The sequence below is a fragment of the Lagopus muta genome, chromosome 9 (assembly GCF_023343835.1).
Source record: "Lagopus muta isolate bLagMut1 chromosome 9, bLagMut1 primary, whole genome shotgun sequence".
Lineage (NCBI taxonomy): Eukaryota > Metazoa > Chordata > Aves > Galliformes > Phasianidae > Lagopus > Lagopus muta.
Window position 1 is genome coordinate 4,489,469 of NC_064441.1, and position 16,737 is coordinate 4,506,205.

The 16,737-nt window shown below is 45.5% G+C and overlaps 1 long non-coding RNA gene across 1 annotated transcript; it reads right to left on the reverse strand.

The window, feature by feature from the left end:
- Nucleotides 1-5,141: 5,141 nt before the first annotated feature.
- LOC125697529 (uncharacterized) lies at nt 5,142-12,842 on the reverse strand. The gene is made up of 4 exons (XR_007378836.1): nt 12,730-12,842; nt 12,269-12,359; nt 8,257-8,345; nt 5,142-7,343 (listed from the first exon to the last, which is right to left on the reverse strand). It is a non-coding gene; the product is annotated as an uncharacterized LOC125697529 (long non-coding RNA).
- Between the last annotated feature and the right edge of the window lie 3,895 nt (nt 12,843-16,737).

Sequence of the window (16,737 nt, forward strand, 5' to 3'; positions counted from 1 at the left end):
AGGATCTTGTCTGCATAAAGGTAATCTTCATGCCATGCCATTAATGCAGCCTGATGTCTGGTTTCCAGACTGGCCCGGTAATGGAGATCTTCCTGTCTTTGTTCTTGTTTTGCTAATTTTACTGTTCAAATTGAAATGTATGGACCTGAGTTGGTGCTGTTAGGAAGCTTGCTGTCATTGCTAGTCATACCAGCACACAAATAAGATGACTGAGTAAAATATCAGCTATTGCACCATTAGTTCTCCAAGTCTTTTCTAGGAGGAAGCCATGTCTTGTATCCTGTGATGATGCCAGGCTGTCACATAGCTTCACTGGAGTTCTGCATTTCCCAGCACTGTGCTCTCTGCCCAAACTTTAGGAGAAGGAAGTGGTGCCAACAGACCAGTAATTCAGCTCAGTGGCAGCACTAAGGTTGGATGACTGAGTTGGAGGTGTCTCTGCCCAAGGCAGGGGCAGTGGAATGGATGGGCTTCAAGGTCCCTTCCAATCCAAACCATTTAGGATTTCTATGATTAGTATCTTCTCTGTTCAACAGAAGCAGTGGTAGAATATTTAATGTACAAAATGCATCTGAGTCTCAGCAAGCCTTACTGGCCTCATTTCTGAGACTCACTAATTTCCTACCAAGGCGTGGGGAAGGCTGACCCGTGCAGCAGAGCTCTCTCCTGCATCAGTTGGCTTCTGGAAAGAGGCAGAGCCCTGGAACACACAGTCCTCAATGGCCTCCAGGGCTGTCTTTCTCTTGTCCTGATGTGCCGAGCAGGAGGAGCCCAGGGCTGGAGATGCCTTACAAAACCAATTGGTGCACTGTGTGCTTGGAGCAGCTCTGATGCCGTGCAACAGGACAAAGGCAGCTGTGAATGCTGACCTGGGCACAGCTTGCCCCTTTAGCCAGCAGCTGCATTTTAGCTCCTTTCAAAGCATGTCACCTTGTCTGGTTTTAAGGATTCAGGAAACAGCCTACCCAATTACCCCTTCTGCTAGTGTAATTCAGCTTTCAAATCTGCCTCTCTCTTTCTACCTCTGCCTTGGGATCTCGTTATGCCCTCCTGAGCAATACAGAAACACTTTTACCCCATCAGATATCTTTTTCACACGCTCATACCCTCTGTACCCTCAGAAGGCTGCATCTGTGGATGAATAATTCATTCATCACGTGCAGAGTCTGTGGTACTCTATTGAAGGAGGGTTATTTAAAGTCACCCCATTGAAGAGCTGGACACCATGGACACCCACTGATGGCGTGGAGACAGGAGCACATAGGACTGTGGTTGTGCTGTGCAATGTCACCAAAAGGCTTCGGCTCTTCCTCTCTGTGACAAAAAGGCAGCCTAGAATTGCCCTCTCCCACGCGCCCCGGCGCTCAGCCTATGAGATAATATAGGCTGGCCTTTTCTTTGCAGCTGTATTGTTTTAGAGCTTGGAAAATAGCAGCAGGCTGAGCAATGAGTCATCTGTCACTAGATGGGGTTAAAGTAATTTCCGTTTTCTGTTGCCATGGGGAAATCAACGTCCTAAGATTTGTCCTTTCTCCCACTCAAGCATGTGGGAGTAGAAAGGCTGAAACCCAGCAGGGCCAAACAGCTTTTTAGTATTCCCCCCCCCCCTTGTACCCCCCCCTAATAAACAAGCTTCCATCCACGGCCTTGCAGCTGTCAGTGCGTTCCCAGAACTGTCCTGCTGACGATGTCATTCCCCTCGGAGTGCAAAAAATCCAGAAGCAGAGTTTAAGTAAATATTTGACATAAATATAGGAGCCGCTCCACTTTATCACTTACAAGAGTCTGTTTGTTGCTCATAAAGTTTTCACGTGTACATTCAAGCGGGTTATAGGCTTGATATTGCAGAAATGGAACATGTAAAAAAAAAAAAAAAAAAAAAAGGCAAATGAAAGTAGCAGATCAACATTCAGAACAGCATGAATAGCAGAAACAGGAAAGAGGAAATGGCAGTGAATAGCATTTAAAAGCCTGGCTAATGTATAGCCGATATGAGTAGCAGCATAGCAACATCTAGTGTTGATCAGGGATATAGCTGGCAGCTCCCATGCTCTAAGCAGCACTCGGATGAGATGTGCATGCAGGGAACTGGCATTTCTGGGAGCACCACAGCCACGGCTTCAGTGCTGCACAGCTCCTCCCGGGAGGTCGTTAAGGGCTATTTAAGCCAAATCATTTGTCTCCTTCAATTACAGCTCCCGTTATGGATTCTGCTCCATTCTCAGTCCAGCAACATCCGTGGGGTTTTTTTCAAACCAAACATCCATGAATGGCCGCTTTCCAAATCCGGCTCCTTCTGGCAACGCCCTGCAAACAGATCGGTGCCACGTTCAAGTTTATTACGTGAGCTAATTAGCATGACTGTGTAGGTGCACGGAATGCACTGGGAGGAGAGGAAGAGCACAAGTGTATGGAACGCCGTTATATAATTTGTTTTGGGGACACGGTTATTAAAGACAGACCCGGGTCACACTCGGTATGCTCTTCAGCAGGAGCTGGGGAGTGAGCTGTCAGGCTGGGAAGAAAGGGCATCTGAGAAGAGGAAGGCTTGAATGCCACCTTATTTTTTAACTTCTAAATACAACTTCTTTCCCTATGCTCACATTTGTTGCTTTTCCCCCCAGATGAAATAATTCATGAAGAAATGAATGGCTCAAAGCAAGGGCTGAATTCGTGTCAGCCTCCCTGTGACACTCATCGCCTGGAGGGGAAAGAAGTACAACTTCTAGTTATTAGCAAGCAAATATGGATAGCTGACCCTTCTGGCCATGAGAAAGGCATCAGGGTGTCTATCGGAAGCACTCTGCCAGCACAGGGATCAGAGCCATGCTTTGTGTTATTAAGGCATTCACACTGCCCTACCCAGATTAAACGGAGGGCTAAATAACAAAGCCATTAGGCTCTCTTTCTTCTTTCTGCATGCATGAAATTACATTTTAAAGCTACATCTGATCTCTGGGAGTCTCTAAAGGGGTCAGGCACTAGCGCATCTGGCATGCCGATATGTTCATTCAGGAACATGAAGTCATCCTCCAAGTCGCATTCCTGAGTCAATTACATGTAATTTTCCACATGTCACTTCAGCGACTTGCACACTGAACAGAGATTAATATTAATTTAGTAGAAGCTTGTGCATATTTAACAGAATCAAAAGCCTTGCTAATTGTGTTTTAATTAAACAAGAAGTGGAAGACTATTTGATAGAAAGGGTCCACACTATTGGAAGGAACACAACACCACACAGCCCACTGCATCGTGCCATAAATCAGCTCGGTGCCAAATCCCATCCAACAGGGTGAGTTAGAGGGATAGGGTCAATGGTAAAATCACCACTTACTAAAACTGTTGCTCTGCTTTCCCCGCTGTCCAGAGGGACACAAACACTACAGTGACCTGAGGGGCCACCACTGTACTGCATGACCAACCCATCCAATCATAGAATCATAGAATCACCAAGGTTGGAAAAGACCTAAAAGATCATCCAGTCCAACCGTTCACCTATTCCCAATAGCTCCCACTAAACCATGTCCCTCAACACAACATCCAGCCTTTCCTTGAACACCCCCAGGCTCGGTGACTCCACCACCTCCCTGGGCAGTCCATTCCAGTGCCTGACCACCCTTTCTGAAAAGTAATACTTCCTCATATCCAAGTACCACTGCAGATCCTGTGGGAGAAGCAAGGACGTGTCCCAAGCCATGAGGTGGGAGCTGATGGCTGATGGCAGAGCTCCAAAGGGGCTGCGGGTCCAAAATGAGTTTGGTGGTTATCAGTGACGTGCCTTGAGGATGGCATATGATGAGGTATACAGGACAAGTATAGCTAGGGATTCTGTCTGATGAGCACTGGGAGGCACCCAGCCCTAATCCCTGGGAAATGAAAGGCTTTCCTGCCTCTGTCCTGACAGACAGAGGGGTCTGACCTCGTGGGAAGGAGGAGTTCAGGAATCATGGGATGAGCTAAAAGTGAAGTGCAACAGTTCTGATTTGTGTATATATACCTCTATATATACTTAAATATATTCCTGAGAGTGAAGAGGCCTTACTGAATATGCTGTAATAACTTCAGTAACATCTGAAGATAAACAGAATCGTGCTCTATGTGGCCAGGTAAGCAGTTCCCACATGCCGTGACCAAGGTCTCCAAGGAGTTTCTGGTTATTAGGGAACATCCCTGCCTCCCTTGCTGTGAATCCAGCAGACAGAGGCTCACGGCGACAACAAAGAACTTGTATGAAATTGCCAAATGAATATTTATTACCTTTGGGATTGTAGGCATTTTATTTCTGAATTTTTTGCTTTTTGCCCTGTTTTTTGGTTTTTTTTTTTTTTTTTCTTTTTTTCTCCTGGTTTGTTGGATAGAATGTTGCCAGTCCTATTTGGAATGAAGCTTTGGCAAGCAGGAAAAAGCTTTATCAAAGGGAAGATGTCAGTGATATTACAGAGACTTTAAAAAGTCAGCTACATCTGAATTACTTATTTCCTAGCTCCTCTGAGGTCTTTTTAAAGTGATAAATGCATAGAATTACATGAAACTGAAGTGAGAGGCTGCTGGAGGCTCTTGATTAGCTCTAATTTGCAGTAAATATTTGTGTATTTATTATTATAATGACCTGCTGAGTTTTGATTTCCCTTTACAGAGAAAACCCAAATTTTCTCATTCTGAACCAAATCTGGATTATTAAAACAGTGTAAGTGTAAATTAACATCCCAAGGCTATGCTGGCACGACTGAGATCGCTGTTTAGCTCTTTGCTTTGTTTCATTTCCCGAGCTTTTGTGTTTCCTAAGCTACGTTTTACATGATGCAATGAGACAAGCACAGCAAGTTTCAGAGAGCAAAAGTTCAGGTAGCCACAGGCTGTGAAATTCCCATCCTCCCCGTGAGCAGACACATGCCTGCACCTCCTATGGGAGTGCTGGGAGAGCACAGACCAGGATTTGGAGACAAGGCCTTGGGGTCCCAGCCAATGAAGCTCTGAGCTGGGTCAGAAAGGGGCTGGAGGAAGGGTGAGTTGTGTCCCCAGACCCCAGTGGTGGGAGGGCAAGACCTCTAGGCAATTCTTAGTGTTGTTGCAGTCTTCTTGTGATTTGAATGGTGATGATTTAGCCATGGAGTTTTACACCCATTTATTCCCATCAGTGTGGCTGGTAAACCATGCACCAGTTTATTTTCCTCCTGACCCAGAAGGAGGGAGAAAGTAACGACAGCTTTTTCATTTCTGACATTCCTGATGGGCTCAGACCAAGGATTTGACAACAGTACTTTATGCCCTTCCTACCCTTCCATCAACCTCAGGATGTTTATTTTTCTTCAAACATTGCTGTTTGCAGCTTGCTAGCAAGAACTGAAGATCTATTAACACCGCTATTTGTTTACCAAAGACATCAAAGCCTTCTTTTTCCACAAACCAAAGCCTGCTTTGAGTCTGCGCGATCCGCAAACAGCCCCGCAAACCAAGGTGTGCTTTGTGCAGAGCAGAAGAAAAAAACCCGGAGTGTTGAAGATAGAGACATTTTCCTATCTGAGGTTCTAAATTTAGCTCTGCTGCATTTCTCAGCTTCTCAGGCTGTTTGCTGCTAACCAAGAGCCCCACAGTCTCAGAAGATCTCTTTGCCGACTTCACTCTGGGTGGAGGAATAGCACGACAAACGTGGCCAGCAGCAGCGATAGCAGCTGATCTGAACCAAATATTTTCTAACATCTACAAGAAGATTCATCTCCTCATTTTGCTTTGGCACTCATGATGCTTTGTCACGCTAGCAGAATGCAATGCCCTGACGGCTGGTGCCAGCCCTTATGCAGCAGCAGCGACAGATGTTGACAATTAATTAGACAACAATAACAAATATCTGCTGAGAATAATGTCCTAAGAAATACTGGGGCATACTTTTAGATGCCTTTCCTAGATGTGTCGAGGCTATTTAAGGCCAAACTCCCACTCCTTATAGTGCAATTAAGATTATTCTTCGTATGAAAGATAAGGCAGTGTAAACACAGTCATTTGCACATCACTGCTATTTGCAGTCGTGCTTTGAGTATTGCCCAGCTCCAAATGTGTGTGCACCACCCAGAGCCCCATGGCAGTGTTCAGAGTGCATTAATTATTGGCAGAACACCGCAACAGGAGACATCTCTTCAGGGAACAACTGAAAGCCTCTCCATGAAAAATCACTGTCAAGAGTGGCACCAACAGAACAGCTCCTCAGGAGCCACTCAGCCAGTTGGATGCCGGCACAGAGAAGAAGAGAACAAGAAGAAAGACAGGAGAAGGACTCACCGATAAGGTTTCCACCCACAAGTGGTGCAGCAAAAGAGGCTGCAGATCTGTGGATCACAGCTGCTACAACCACTTCCCTCAACTTCAGGTGCTGCCCAGCATGGGTTTGATGTCTGGCTAGGCAAGGCAGGGCCCCTGGCCGCCCAAGGGGGAGGAGGGAAAGGAGCAGAAGTTCTCCAGCCCTGAGGCCCCCCCAGGCTGAGAAATGCAACATGGACCCCTTGGAACACAGTCAGCCTGTGCCTCCAGTCTCACGATTCAGGTGACCCCTGCAAGAACCCTTTCATGGTCTCACCTTGAGGAATATAACAAAATGGCAAAGCTGCTTTAAAAAATAAAAATAAAAAAAAACACCATTAAGCACATCCAACTTTGGGATAGAGAATAAAATTTCTTGCCAGAGAATTTAAAACAAACTGGAAACTGATCATCTACTCATTTAAATGATGGGCCTGGAGCTAAACCAGCAATGCTGAATAATCTGTGTTGCTTTCATCCTTCTTCAGTTTTTTCTTTGTTCCACGAGCCACATGTGCACTAAGTGTGAATTGAAGGGCTCTTAGCTGGAAAAGCAGATTGCGAGAAGGGCTTGGTCCTCATCTTATAATTCAGCTTTTGCATTACAATTACTCTTAATAGCACTCTTATTTTGTTGTATTATTTATCCTGGCTAGAACCCTCTAGGATCCCTTGAAGGCTTTTTTTTTCCTGGTGGATCTAGCCAACATCCAGTCATGAATCCAGATGTTTCTGCTTTTATCCGCGGGAATTTTATGGTATGGATATGCCAAGACTATAACTGCAGGCTCAGCCTCAAGAACAGTATTCTTCAAATTCCCTAAATCATAAATGGAAAGTGCCATGAATAAACCTAGATCCTGATGCAATTAATGTGCCAGAAGGGAAACCAAACCACAGGACTCTATTGCTCAAGGTCCTGGATCAGTGTCTGTAGTCTGCTACGTTGCAGCAGAAGGCACAGTCCAGATCGTGCTGTTTTCTGTGTTCTCGTAGACAGACTCTTGCTTTTAGCACATCTTCAGTTCTTCTTTCCATTCGCCACCCTGAAATGAGGAGCTAAGTTACATGTGGGCCCAAGATGCTTACGCTGTGAAAAAGATCACTCACTGGAAGCTAGAGTCATTGCTGGGGCATTTAAATGAATGAAAGTGTGCCTGTCTATGTCTGCTCGTAAAAAAGTACAGACACTCATCCACATTCTTAACTGGTTCTGAAATAAAGGCAGGGATGAAACCTACCCTGCCCTGATGGAGATCTGGTGAGTAAGGCAAATCTCTGCCGTGCTTCTGACAGCACCTTGGACAAATAACTGAATCCAAACACGTTGCTTATGTGGAGTGATGACAGAGTGAAGCAGACCTTAAAATAACCTTGCTGTGCTGCCTGGGGTTCCCTTTGGGCTCTCCCATCTCTCCCACCTTGGCATTTATCCTTGCTCCCTGGGTTTGTCAGGGCAAGAGCCCCAAGCCCAGTCAGCCTTGGCAGTCAGTGCCAGCAGGGTGGCTCTGCTGACATCCCCCACTGGGGGTGGCCGTTCCTTTCAAGTGCCCCAAGGTAGTTCAGGGGCAGCACATGGAGAGGCATTTTCATTGGCCTGCTCCATCATCAGCCCTCACGTGTAACTGCCTGCTTCCTCTAAGGGCTGTTCTTGCTGGTATCCTCATCCAAAAGGCTGATGGGATGGACGTGGAGATGCTGTTATTCTACGTGCTGTCACACAGGAGGCAGTAGGGGAACAACAGACTTAACGTCAACAAGGCAACCAAAAGGAAAAACACTTTTCCTGCTAATACTGTGGATCAAATACATTGTACAGGGCTTCCGGGGGTGCACATTAACAGTCCCAGCAGCACAGTGGTTCTGCCAGTTCCTATCACATTTTCTGTTTAATAATTAGGAACTTTGTTAGTAGTCAAGCATGTAGCTTAAGCTCAGAAGGCCACCCACTGTACTTACATGCTCTGTGACAACTGCTAAAATAAAAGCATTCCCATTTATCCTTCCAGTATGTTAGTAAGAAGTTCTCACTTCTGACTTCGCCTTCCCTACAAGAACAAAAAAAAGGAACATTTTTCATTAATAAGTTCAGGACACTTAATCTTCTAAGTTCTCCTTACCATCACTTCTCTTTTTGGATATGCATAAAGGAGACTGAATACGAAAAACAATTTTTCTTTTTCCAAGCTGGAAACAAAGAAATACAAGAATACTGAGCTTAAAAGTTCAAGGTCACAGAAATGATAAAACACTTTTGTCTCCATTTCAGTGGGGACAGTTTTGCCTCAGGCACGCTGAGCATCACAGGAGCCTCACTGCAGCTTGCAGTTGCCATTGCATCTCTTCTGCTGGGCCTGTACTGTAAGTGCTTGCTCACTGGGACTAACTGCATGGCTACATGGCCCTGTTCCCTTTCCCCTGTGCAGGCTTCTCACATCTCCCCAAAGATCTAGCACAGTGAGCGGTACCACCTGGCCCTGCAAACACCTGACCTGTGTTCAAATTCACCCATGTTCTGTACATCTTCTGCTCCAGGTGAGTCTGATCCAGCTGTGACACTTCAACACAATCATGGGTTGGGATAGGGAAGTTGCCACTGCCAGTGGGGATGCAGAAGGACATATTTTGGATGCACTCACACCACATCCATGCTCCAGTGTCAACCTTGAAGCTACGTGCCTCATTCCATGTTTAAATCACATCATGAAGTTGCAACATGGCCCTTTTTACCCTTGATATCCCACCATCATTCCAAGTAAAAGGGCAAACTTGCAGTGCACATAGTCAAGGCCTCTGATTTTAAAGGCTGATCAAAACTTTAAAAAGTTATACAGTTCTACAGTTTGCTTTTAGCTATTAAAGGAAGCAGAACCTGAAGGTTTGCCTTGCTGCTCTTCAACTGTGAATACTGCACTGGTATTAACATGCAGTTAAAGACCACATGGGCACAGCTGCACTTTGCAAACAAAAGAGGTGAGAGCCCCTCACAGCTCAGTGGTCAGGCATGGCAGCATCACCCTAACAACGTGAGAGGAGGTGAGGAGGTGGATGGACAGAAGTTAGGGCAGCCCAGAGTAGAACCAGTCCAGCTGATGGCAGGAAGCACAGCATCCATCTCAGCAGCTGGAGGCTTCGCTGCTGCTCCAGACATCCCTAAACCTCACTCTGCTGAGGAAAGCATCACCTTTCTCACCTGCAGGAATCCTCTGGGGCTTCTTTCCCTCTTTAACTTTTGTTTGGAGCCAGTCCTGAATCCACTCACATAGCGGTTTCCACGACTACAGTCCAGAAGTGAGCTTCTCTGGGGCAGCAGAAGGATCTGCAGTCAGAACACTGCTGCTGCCCACCACATTGCAGCCACCCTTTGGGGCACAGCCCTGCCCATCTCAGTGCCGTTGGTGCTGACTGAGCGGTGCCCAGGCAATGGCACACACTGGGCCACAACACCAGCTTGTGAGGAGCTGGAAGGGACAGAATTGCTTGCACAAAGGGTTGGACAGCTGTCGGATTTAGTAATCCTCTCAGCTTTATTAATATTATGAATAATTTTCATGCCCTGCCTGGTATTTCCCAGAGGGTATGAAGTGATCCTTTGTTAAGAGCACAGCCACTGCTCTGCTTCCAATCTGCAGGGTTTCTCTTCCTGCCCTGCACTGTCACCACCCATAGACCCTGCCAGCAAAGTCCTACAACTGCTGAATGCTCTGCCCTGACCCAATGGTCCCACAGAGCCCAGGAGCACCGCTCCTCACAGGGTATCCAGCAGCTCACCCAGCTGAGGCCATTCCAAACCCCATTCCTTCCCTGCAGAGCTTCTGCCTGCCCTCAGACACAGATTGATGAGGGCCCAAAAGTTTTGTTGTGATGCTACAAGCAGCACCAGAACAGCGAGACCAGGTCTTTGCTAGATGGCTCTAAGAACCCAACCAGAGAAGCTGGGAAGCAAGACTGAGGAGGGAGCATGGCTGTCTGCCAGCCTGACAATGGGGTTTTACTTAACAAACACAGTTTAAGTGTGGAAATCAAATATGAAGCAGTTGTAGCCAGCATTGTCTGCATTCCTGGAGTGGCACTGAACTAGCAGGGAGAAAAGCAGCGAGACACTGGCCCAGACATGCTCCAGCTGTCTGAGACTACCTCTGCCCTCCTCCGCTCAATGCAGCCATTCAGCTTGTTTTCATTTCATTACTGGATGTTATTTTTGCAACCTGGGAAAAGAATAGAAAAGGGGAAAAGGTCCTTAAAACGCTTTGGGTTTATTTTTTAAGAACTAGCCCATTTCTTCCCTTTTTATCAGAGATAAAGCGCAGACTAAGAAGTGCAAGAGACCTGTGGTGCTGTTAGCCAGGCCCTTGTTGCTCCAACACAGCCCTTTATCTCATGGGCAGCAGCATTCACGTTGCTGTGGTTGTTCACGCAACTTGCACTCGTTTAGCACTGAGCAGCATGCAATTAAATAGCCACGAAAACACCCACAGAACGAGCAACAGCTGCCTACAGGTAACCTTAAATTACGTGCACTCACTTGCCAAATATCGCAGCTCGCCCCATATAAATTCCCATTTGCACACAGAGCAGAGCAGGCCTCTTTCCCCATCATCATGGCCAGCTGAACAGCTGGCACCCCTTCCCCAGCCATTAATGGCTTGGTTAAAGGCCTGACACTGCAAATCACGGCTAGCAGGAGTGCTGCTCCATCAGCTGAGGGCTCAGCCCTTCCCCACTTCCCTTCTCTCCCTTCTCAAGAGTAGAGCCTATCCATTTTTAATATTAAGGAGAATTTGCATCCAAGATCTGATAATTTATTTCTCCTCTTTGTGCCATTTTGCTTTATAGGGAAATGCCAGAGTGCACCACTCACCTGCCCAGCTGGGGACACTTCACCCCATGAAAAAGAACAACACTTGCCAAACCAAGGGCCAGGATTATGCTGCTTCCGTCTGAGAAGAGTGGGAATGCTATCAGTTTGTACTGCACTTTTCTGGGAAAATCCCTGTTTTCATACTGATATCCTTCAGCACAGCAGTAAGTTCTCAGTGGTGCTTCACGTTCCTTCTTGGAATGGGAGAAAGAGCATTCAGAGCGTTTTAACATCTCATGCATCTTCCTCTTGGGGACAAAGCCACATATTAAACCAGAACCTGTTTTAGCTTTTGCAAACTTCTGCATTATTCCTGGCAAGAGAAGGTCAGACGTGCTTTTATCCAAATTCTCTCTCTCCAAGCATTGCTGTAACTATATCCAAAATAGTTAATTTTTCATTTGGACACTTCAAGGTCCAACAAGATTGAGGTGCACGTAAAATAACCACTCACTACCCCCAGATCTGCTCACTGCTTACTAGTGAGCAACATTGCTCTAAGGTACAAACTGCTTCAGTCAAATTCTTATTTTGACCAGCTTAGCAAGAGAAGAATCCTTCCTGCCTTCCTCTCCAGCACAGTCCATCCAGACATCACGCTGCTCCCCAGTGCACTGAGCCAACCTGCCTGAGTGTTTTAAAGTGAGCTGGTCAGAAGACAGGAAAGGAATTTCTCCTGAAGTTGTTCTTGAAATTATGAATACCATTCAAATCAGATTATTTCCTCTCTCATCCTGACTTTTGCCTTTTAGTAGTTTTTAATTTTATTTCATGAAGATCTATTCTCATATTAGGGCCTAATTTCCATTCATTAAGCACTGAGTTTCATAAGTCTCTCCAAATCCAGAAACCCTAAACACACAGTCAACACCAAGCTTATGAACAATTGCATTTACCTTAGTGTGAGTGCTTATCTCCAAGCATGTGCTTAAGTGGTTTGCTGGCAAAGGCTAGAGCACCTATTTCTTTCCAGATGACCCCATTAATATTTACCGATATTAATCTGCTCAATAACCACAAACACCAGAAAAAGCAGTGAATTAGCTCTACAAAGAGCTTTTCCAAATATTACCATATTACCTAGGGGGGGTCAAACTGCTTCACACTCACATGATCTGAAGGGAGCCAGGGTTGGTTGACCCAATATCCCAGCAACCAGTGGAAGAGCATTGATTGATTTTACCCATCTGGGTGTGAGATCCTGCATCAACAGAAACACCTTTCAGTTTGGCACCACAATAAATAGGAATAACAAAAGCTTTATGCTGACATTAAGAAAGTTTGCTTTGTGTATTGACATCCTGTTAGCCTCCAGCGCTCTTAAAAGAAGCTGTTAATTTAAAATTGCAACGGAAAGATAAGCCAAAAACTTGTGATGATAGAAATCTGCAAGCCTAACGTCAGTCTTAACACCTGCACACGCAGTGACTGTAGGGAGCTTTGTGCAGAATGTAAGTTTAAATAATTTACCTGTGAAAAGGAAAGCAGTTTCAAATAAAATTAGTAGGAGCCAATACAGACTCCTTGGTAGAGGCCTCAACCTTGAAAGCTCCACAAGTTGGAGCACCTACCTTCCGTGCATATTGGAAACCCGTGCCAAAGTCTTTCTTGCATCTCACAACATCACTCTCCATGTAGTTACCAACAGTGGGCCAGCCTTAACTTTGACTTTCCTGTAAAACAGCCTACCATTCCACTCATTCATTCTCCCCAGATCTCCAACACAGCTGTTGCTGCTCCTCCCCCTAGTTTATTCCCTGCTCTTCAGCCTGTGGCTCAGTCAGCATCATTTTTTAGTTCCTTATCCTGCTGCTCACATTTTTCATCCACTAGCTCCTAACAAGAAATGGAAAGTTCCTTGCTGCCTCAGCCAACCTAGCCTCCTGAAGTCTTTCTGCCCAGAGAGACAATAACTGAGGTCCAAGCCAAGATACTATCTCTTCCAGACCAGGGAAGTCTGGCAACCCTGATAGCTAATGACCTACGTAAGTATGTTACGATTTCACTTTTCATGATTCAACTGGTTTCTTACCTCCATGGAAATACTATATAGTATTGATGTAAACAGCGTTACTCAATTTTGGAAACGGTAATGCTGTTTTCAGCGGTCTTGATTAACCAGCCTTGAACTACCACTTGATAAAGCTTGGACATACTTGAAGATTTCTATCAAAATAGTTTGGAATAATTTGAGTCTTTTCAGAAAACAGTCACTTCTGAGCTCAGGTTCCTCCTCTCACCTGGCTGCATTTGTTGCAGGTGTCCATCAGCACACAGAGCAGACAGCAGAATTAAAGCCTAAACCCGTAATCACCAGTCAGGCAAAATTACAGTGGGTGGTGGTTTGCCCAGCTGAATCAAGTGAGTGCTTCACAGCAGGTAATCAGCTCACTCCTGTCCCCTCACCTGTTTCATCTCTTGGTCTTCTAGTCAACAACTACTAGCATGGACAGCAAGCATATGAGTATTTTTGCTAGGAGTGATATAATTTCTATTTCAGCTCAGTGCACTTCCTTACTGAGCCATCACTGCCTACAAGTGAGGCAATGCTGATTAACACTGCAGCACATCTAATGAAGATTTTGCTACAGCAACTCCAGTCAACACTGCCAAGCTGCCAGCTCTTCAAAGCCATGATGCTACCTTAACGGGTGAAATTGGGATCTAATCAGTGCTACAGCACCAAGGCACAGCTATTTTATGACTGTAAGTTAATTCTAGCACTAGATATGTTACTCTCACCAAAATCCTGTTCACTGTACCAGGAGGAGAGCACAGGCAGCAGCACCCCAGCCTGCCCTGCCCACCCTTGCACCCCTGGGCTGTTTGCTTTACATGGTTTCTCAGGTTCTTCTTTTGATCACTTTGGAAATCAGACATCAATCTTACTGTGCAGGTACTAATAACCAAGAAGAAGGCATTATTGAAGTCCCCTCAACCTTTTCCTCCCCAGGACACCTGCTTTTGATTTATTATTGACCAACTCCTTCCTGCTTTGTTTTAACATCCAACTCTATTGCAAATGCCGGTCAGCAGTAAGGATCTTTTGCCTTCAGGTCAGTTTAGTCTGAAGTCAAACCACATGAAAGGAAGCAGTGTTTGCCTACTTTTACAGCTATACCAAAGTTGCCATCTGATATGATAAAAACAATTTTTTTTTTTTTTAACTGGTTCTTAATTGTTCCTGGATTATTTCCAGTTATCTATAAGTGAGCGTGGCAAACTATGTGGAATACTGCAAAAGAAATTAAAAAAAAAAAAGCTTTATTGGCCAAGATCAAAGAAAAGTAAATCACTGTGTTTTCTTAAATCATATCCTTCCTTTGAAGGCAACAGCTGATGAAACTGATGCTTGAAGCACCTTTGAAACAAGAGTTATACACTCAGAATAAATTTCCTCACTGCCAATATCACACATCTTCTGAAAACTCTTTCCATTACTGTAATTCCTCTGTTGTCTGAACAGGCTTCCAGGAAAAAAACACATCTCCTGCACAGGCTGATTAAATAATCAATTTGCAAAGGTGGAATATGATTCTTTTCCCCTGCAAGTACAAATGAGAAACATCCCAGTCCACTTTGCCTCCAGTTTAGCCAATGCCCAGCCCATTTATGGGAGCTCAGACCCAGAAGACGACTGAGCCACATGGCCAACACCACTGCCTGGCTGCTGGATGCCAGCCTCCCAGGATACATTCCCATCCACACCGGTGGTGTAAAGCTGCTGGAGCATCCAGCTATGGATGGAGTTTAATACCTCACAGAAGGTCCAGAGCCCCAGATTTTGAGCTTATGAAACAAGACCAAAGAAGAGCGTGAGTCAGGAAAAGAAGAAACTGTGCATCTCCACTACCTTATGCTTTCACCTTCACGCCTCCCTCAGCACTAGGTGAGTAGAGTGAGCTTCCATGAGAGGACCAGGTCAGTCCCAGTCACAAACCCCTGCTGCCCATCCAACCCTGGTGAGGCAATTCAGCTCCCTAAGCCATCCCAGCTACCCAGCCCATGACCCCTGCCCACACTGCCAGCTGCAGAGCAAATGTACAAGGCATGCATGTGGTGGTAGACCAGCTCCAAGGCAAGCTTGGCTAGTGCAAAGATTACAAGGAGCTAGGCAAACAACAGATACTCAAGCATATTTTCCTACCTATGTGGGATTAAAATCCCTCTCTACACCTAATCTCTGCTCTGAAGCTCGTTCCTCACTCTGCAGGCAGGAGATGCCTGCGAGAACATTCCTCCCTCACCTCCTTTCTCTTTAAAAATATCACATCCTCCACATTCCTCTCAGTTCCTTCCTAAAAAACTGAGGAGGAACACCTCCCCTCCCCCCTCCCCTTTTTTTTTTTTGAAGGAAAAAAAAGACAACAGCTTCTGAACCCAGCACCCAGTGAGCTGGAACAAGGCGCGCAGAGCTGCCTGGCTCTCATAAACAAGGCATAGTAATGCTTTTGCCACCCCCATGCCAGGCCCAAATCTCTCTTCTCCTTCTGTCTCCAGGGAGCACAAAGAACGGAAAAACAAGCCCCAGGCCCCAAATGGAGTTTGGCACAGTTGCACACACTCCTGTTGCTCACCTCTGCCAAGTGCAAGCTCCCGGCTTATCACAGCTTATTTCCCAGGAGAAGGCTCACAGCAGAAGACCTAACCTACATTTGTGTTTGTTTTATGGAGTGTGACATTGTTGCTTTGTTCCCCGGGTGGAGGCTTATTTTTGCAGGGAACGTGCAAGTCTTTCCTCTAATTCCCCCACCTCTCACAGCTATAAACTCAGTAGGCATGCTTCGGTCTTACCTTCAGGTGGTAAGTATTATGGACTGGCTGCAGTCAAATAGAGCAGAGCAGTAGAAAAGCCTCCAATAAATCCTCAGCATCAAACATACGCATCCACTAAGGGCCACTGAAAGACATATGCTTGGAAAAAATGAATATATATGAATGTATTACATTTTATTAGTCTACACATACCAAAAAAGGTACCAAAAACACTTGATTTCATGCATCTCCCTAAAAGCAGATGTGCAGAAATAGCAGTGTTGAAGGAGTCCCCCAGATAATGACATGAATGCCTTAAAAAAACCACAATGAAAAGTGAAATGGCAGTCTTCACATGCCAAGCTCTCATCGTTAACTACCAACTTCACAGCACTATTAAAGCAGTTCTCCATCATCACAGCCAGGTGAGCAGCTGGCACCCCTTCCCCAGGGGCTTTCCAGTTTTCAGAGGCTGAGGGATTCTTATGGAGAGTAAATACTAATAGCTTGTTAATTCTGAGTTTTGCTCTAGGCTCCAATTGACAGCAGTGAGAAGGGAATCAAAGGTGACATTCATTAACACTGTTTCTGTCTAGTCATGATTTTAGGGGACAACACTCACATCTAAAGATATCAGCCAAAGTCAGAGGGTTCTGAATTGGATTTTGGGGCACTATTAATAATACATTAGAGAAAAACTTTGAGATGAATGTCAGCTTCAAATCTATTTCCACTCCTCCTGTCCACATGAGTGTTATCCATCCATTTCATTAGAACTCAGGAGAAAGTACCATCTTCATTTCCCCTCCTTTGTGCTCCACAGC